This window comes from Lipotes vexillifer, unplaced genomic scaffold (genome assembly GCF_000442215.2).
Source record: "Lipotes vexillifer unplaced genomic scaffold, Lipotes_vexillifer_v1.1 scaffold981, whole genome shotgun sequence".
NCBI classification, from domain to species: Eukaryota; Metazoa; Chordata; class Mammalia; order Artiodactyla; family Lipotidae; genus Lipotes; species Lipotes vexillifer.
In genome coordinates, this window is record NW_006789191.1 from 1,341,514 (window position 1) to 1,347,657 (window position 6,144).

The window sequence follows — 6,144 nt, forward strand, 5'->3', positions numbered from 1 at the left end:
GTATCCCCTGCATCGGCAGGCGGACTCCCAACCACTGCGCCACCAGGGAGGCCCCGATTTTGTCAATATTTTAAGAAACAAAGCAAAGTGGGTTTTGTTGCCCTTCCTCCTGCAGATTAAGGCTTTTGTTTAGGAGGGGAGATAGGGGATATGGCTCTGAGCAGATTTCAGTAGAGGCTGTTTTCCTCTTCCCCACTAGCCAGGGCAAGTGGTCTCAGGATTCTTCCCTGATCTTGCCTGTGAGCACTTGGGGGTTGGGGGTGGTGGTGGTGGTGAGTTCCTGCAGGAGAAACCTTTGAGAGGGTATCAACTTTCTTAATTCTGGGCTTTTGGTCTTCTCTGCTCTCATGCTCGTCCCCCGTCCAGAGAAGCAGGTGCTCGAGTCTTATCTCTCCCCGCAGGTGTCTGTACTCTCTCCAGCTGTGTGGTTAGTGTTTGCCTTGGCACTTCAGCATTAGTTTGTATTCTGTTCTGTTTTCTTCCTGTTTTAAGGGTGAGAGTGACGTTCTTTACAAGCTCTACATCTGAGCTGAAATGGGTAGTTCTTGGAACACGGTAATTTTGAGAAGCTGAAATGAGTCCAGAATGGCTAAAGTCAAAAGCAGGAGAGTGGTGAGGCTGGGGAGGTGAGCAAGGGCTGTGCTGGAGAGGGCCTTGCATGGCAGTTCCAGGGCATGAGGACTCCTCGAAGGGGAGTCGGACAGTCCTGTTTGCAACAGAGATGTAACAAGGTCACCTTTGGGTTAAGACCTCTCTGCTGATCCAGGGAGATAGAAGTGGATGCAGAGATGGAATTCTGCAGTGGGCTAGGTGAGGGATGGTGATGGCGGGACTAGTGGTTGTGGTGAGGCTACAGGAAAATGGGCAGGTTTAAGAGAGATCTAGGAGGTAACATTGTTAAGATATAATTCACTGATTCACTGGACATTGACTGAATGCCCTCGCCGCACAGGTGTTGGATCAGTGACTGCAAAAGGCCTCGTCACTGCCCTTATGGAATGAATGTCAGGTTTCTGGCTTGAGTTGCTGCATGGACGGTAGTGCCATTTGCTGGGAAGAATAACGTATTTTCTGCTGCTACGTTGGCAGAGATTACAAGTTCAGTTTTAGTGTTGAGTTAGAGGTCGATAAAGCATCCCTTTGTTAGACTAATCAACTTTTTGGTGAGCACCCAATTAAGGGAAATGCTTTAATGGAGACAGTGACGTGTCCTTGACTGAGGCTTAGTTGTTTATGAAATGACAGCTTAACTGTAATTGTCCCCATGGAACAGTGTCATGTCACAAATGTAGTTTAGATCAATTAAAGCGAGTTCTTCCTTGATCTTTACTGGGGAAGAACATCATTATTGAATCTTATCCGTTACGTGGTAAAACTCAAATATACTGTATGTTGGTTTACCATCTTCATAATCATTTGAAAAGTTTCCTGTTTACAGTTGTAACATTTGTAATACGATAGTATATTTGTCATATAATAATTGGCATCTGGAGAAAAATCATTGGTCTTGGAAATAACACTTTTACCTTCGATTCAAATCTGCACACAAATGAAATCATTAGTAAAAATGAAGGCTGAAATGTATTAGGTTCTTACTGTCTGTCTTGCCAATACACTCATCAAATAGAAAACAAATCCTGGCTCAAGGAAGGACAGACTTTGTATTTGGAAGGGTTTCTGGAAGATCAGGGAAAGGGGCTGCTGTTGTGATAGGGAGAGCTCTGAGCCTGAGGCCTGTCGGTGTGTCAGAGGCCAGACCACAGAGAGAGAGTGGACGAGGCCGGGAAGGTACAGGGACGTGGGTGGAGGACAGGACCGGGGGCAGGAAGGTCAGGCGGCAGAGAGTGTCTCGCCCGAGGCTGGTCCCTGGGAGCAGAGGGCCTGTCGCAGAGGCCTGTGCCGGCCCAGGTTGCCTGTGTGAGGAAAGGACAGAAGCTTAACTGAAGTTTGATCACGTCAGGTTAAGGGACATTCTCTGACTGATCAGTGGAGACAAAATGAGCAGCTAATCTTTTATGGCGCAAAGAAAGGAGGGTCTGTGTCCGGCCTAGAGAAGCAAGGGGGTCGCCCGCGTCCGGGAAAGAGGAGTTCTCTGCAGGGAGCCGTTCCCAGGAGGCAGAGGGTGCCTGGGCTCAGGTGACTTGCAGCAGGGAAAGAGTAGTTCTCTGCAGGGAGCCGTTCCCAGGAGGCAGAGGGTGCCTGGGCTCAGGTGACTTGCAGCAGGGCCCAGCCCTCAGCGCTGGATGCGCTCCTCTTCATCGTCATGATGCCCCTTCAGCGTAACGGCCCCTGTGAACCGCAGCCGTGGTAGACTCGGTGGGGCTGAGGACACTGCTGGGGTCACACCGCGGGCGAGAGGGAGCCCTCGACGCGCCTCAGGGGTCGGGAGCAGGTGGCCGGTGGGTCGTAGAACTCGGCAGATCGGAGGGCTGTGCTGCTCAGCTGCTCATTTAAAGTCTGGACCGTGCTCCGCCTGTAGGCCCTGTCGCAGGTACAGGCCGTGGTGGGCTTCAGGGGTGTGTGTGTGGGGGGGTGTCTTCTAGAACCCCTGGAGGAATTGAACTTGTGATCTGAGGGAGACAGCAGCAAGGGCTCCGAGCCGAAGAAGCAGAGTAAGCAGCAGGTCTGTGGCTCCTCCTTTCAGCCAGCAGGGCTTGTGAACAGGCACGACTGATGTTTTACACGGGCCCCTTCCTCGCTGTGAAGGGCGGCCCCATCCGTGCTGATGTGTGACTGCTAGGCCTTTGACCACTAATGCAGTGGTGGCCCACAGTCATTGTCACCAGGTACTCTGGCCATCTCCAAACGCCTGCCGGGGAGGCGACGCAGCCTGCGTGGAGACCCCCGTCAGGCAACCAAGCCCATCGCCGTTGTGTGGCTCAGCTGTGCAGACGGTCAGCATCCACATGCCTGGTTCTACCTCACACCCCCAGACAGAGCTCAACCCCTCGACCCACCTGGGTGGCCTGGGTGCGTCCGTGTTGTTCCAGGTGGTGGCTTCTCGGCAGCCTTGTACACGTACAAGGTGGGCATCATTCACTCCAATTTATGTATGATCACGATAGTTAAATCCATCCATTCATTACTTACTGATTTGTCAGCACAGAGAGGGCACAGTCTGCCGGCTGCTCTGCTAGGTGATTTTTGTGCATTTTCATATTAATTCATACATCAGGCGCCCACAGTAAGCAGTTGACCCCTGTGTTGTGGATGAGGCGTCTGCGACTCACGAGGGTAACTTGACCAGGGCGATGCAACCAGTACGCAGTGTGTGGTGACAAAGAAGAGAGCAGAAGTGCTTCCGATGGTCAAAATGCACGTTTGTATACTTCTTGTGAGCAAAAGACTAATAGAAGTTAAATGGAGAAAGAAAACTGCAGATAAAATGCTCTTCCTTCTCATATGGAATCTCGTGGTTTTACGTTTTATCCAGTGACTTTGAGTAAATCATATCATTCTGTGGACTTCAGTTTCCTCAGTATGAAATTAGATGTTTGGACTGGATGTTTTCTAAGGTCTCTTACTTTTTATTAATTGGGAGATATTTAACTGTTACAGACATGATATAAATATGGTTGTTTGAATACAAATTAATTTTTATGCTATCCTTGAAACCTGCTAAAATGAATATAAATGAATTAAAAAGTCACTGATCTATGAAGATAAGAATGGGAGTGTGAGACAACAATGGACAAACAATGTTAGTAAAATTTGGTGCTGCACTGTATTTACAATAGCCAGGACATGGAAGCAGCCGAAGTGTCCATTGACAGAGGAATGGATAAAGAAGATGTGGCACATGTATACAATGGAATATTACTCAGCCATAAAAAGAAACGAAATTGAGTTATTTGTAGTGAGGTGGATGGACCTAGAGTCTGTCATACAGAGTGAAGTGAAGTAAGTCAGAAAGAGAAAAACAAATACCGTATGCTAACATATATATATGGAATCTAAAAAACAAACAGAAAAGGTTCTGAAGAATCTAGGGGCGGGACAGGAATAAAAACACAGATGTAGAGAATGGACTTGAGGACAAGGGGAGGGGGAAGGGTAAGCTGGGACGAAGCGAGAGAGTGGCGTGGACATATGTACACCACCAAACGTAAAATAGATAGCTAGTGGGAAGCAGCCGCACAGCACAGGGAGGTCAGCTAGGTGCTTTGTGACCACCTAGAGGGGTGGGATAGGGAGGGTGGGAGGGAGATGCAAGAGGGAGGGGATATGGGGATATACATATAGCTGATTCACTTTGTTATGCAGCAGAAATTGACACACCATTGTAAAGCAATTATACTGCAATAAAGATGTTTAAAGAAAAGAAAAAAATTTTTGGTGGCTGCAAAATACATGGATAAATAGTAATGACTTTCTCTGGTAAAGACCAGAGAAAGCAGAATCCTGGGCTTGCAGGGCAAGAGAAAGCCAACCGGAAACATGCCTATTAGTGTGGGAAAACCTCGAGAAGACTCGGGAATTGTAGATACCAGTTAGCTGCATGTGAATTTATGGGGCGGAACTGAGAAGAGGGAACTTGGTGGAAAGTGTGCATGGAAGTAGACCCCTGGATCCTCTCCCCAGCTGAGAAAACCAGGCGTCTGCCCTTCTTAACCTAGCAACAGACGAGAGATTTCCTGAAGAGTTTGAATAAGAGAAACTTTAGGTTCTAAGACCCAGATGGATACAGCTGAGGGCTGCAGTGAGATGCCACACTGAAAATGTGGGAATTATTTCCTTTAAATAGAGATGTGTGTGCTTCATAATGGGATTCTTCGTATTCTGGCAGCCAGGCTTATATACCTCCTCCTAGGAAGTTGGGGAATTCCTATTCAGGGAAATGCCTAGCACAAGGAAAAAGAAATACAGATATTGATATTTGAGTAGCTTTGGGTGAAAAAACTGGGCTGCTGTGTTGCAGTGAATTGTTATGTCCAGTTGTCAGATTGCAAGTATGAAAGCAGAACATCCAGTTAGCCTGTTTGAGCCTCAGTTTAAAATTTTTAGAAACAAATAGCAGAGGATTACCAGTCATGTGAGGAAAGGCCATAGTGTAGCAAGAAACAGATTCTCAGAACGTGGAGGGTAAGGGGAATCTGTGGGAAGAAGCAGGCTCTGTGAGCTCCACGGCGTCGGGGAGGGGACAGCTACCACCTTTGACGCCTCAGGAGGATAAGAATTTGTATTACTTCCATGAAATGTCTCCAAAGTGCTATAAGGAAGGGACAGATATACGAAAATGCTGTTAGTAGTGAAACATGTGATAGCAGAAATGAGAGAATCAGTAGATATGTAGGAAACGTAATTAAATCACCCAGAAAGTAAGACAGAGAGAGGTGAAGGAGGGAGGAAAAATCAGAGAAACTTAGAGATCCAACTCAGGAGGCCCAATATCCGATAGTAGGATTTCCAGAAACATAAAGCAGAGAAAACAGGTAGCAAGAATGAGGGAGGGTGGGTTGAGACATTGATTCCCCCCCGCCCCGCCCCGACCTTGTAGTAGTATTTGATATTTTAAACTCTGTAGACCTCACTTCTATATTTTTTTAAGTAATTTACTTAAAATTAAATTTGAAAAAGCAAAAAAAAGATGACATGTGAAGGTTAAAAATAGACAATTTAGTTTTTGTTGAAGACCAATAAAATTGAAAGTGGGCAAGGAAAAAATACCATTTTGATTTTTTAAAAGTACATATTTCAGGAAAATTACTTTAATTACCATAGTTAGAGACACGAGGAACGATTTTGTCTTAAAGACAGCAACAGCACACCAGTGGCATGGCTCATGGAAGGTGGCTGATATCACAGCAGCAACTACATGAGTTTGTGATCAAGAATCCTGCCAAAGAGAACAGTTTCTCTCGTGGTAAATAGGGCTGACTTTCTATTTGGAAGCAAGAAGAATTCATAATTATTGTAAAGCCTTTAGAAGTTGTGTGAAATTCCTATCACTAATTATTTCATTCAGTTGTATGTATTTATTCTCTATTAATGTGCTAAGCATTGTTCTAAATGATTTGTTTATGTTGACCCATTTAATCCTCAAAATACCCTGCAAGGGAAGGTCCTATTGCCGTTCATTATTCCCGCTTTGCAGATGAGGAAACCAAGGTCTAGTGACCCCGAGCCCAGGGTCACTCAGCAGGA

At 46.3% G+C, this 6,144-nt stretch overlaps 1 protein-coding gene across 1 annotated transcript in view; it reads left to right on the top strand.

Moving 5' to 3' along the window:
* Positions 1–6,144, top strand: part of KHDRBS3 (KH RNA binding domain containing, signal transduction associated 3) — a 159,873-nt gene that overhangs the window by 68,288 nt on the left and 85,441 nt on the right. The gene's annotated exons all lie outside the window — the stretch shown is intronic.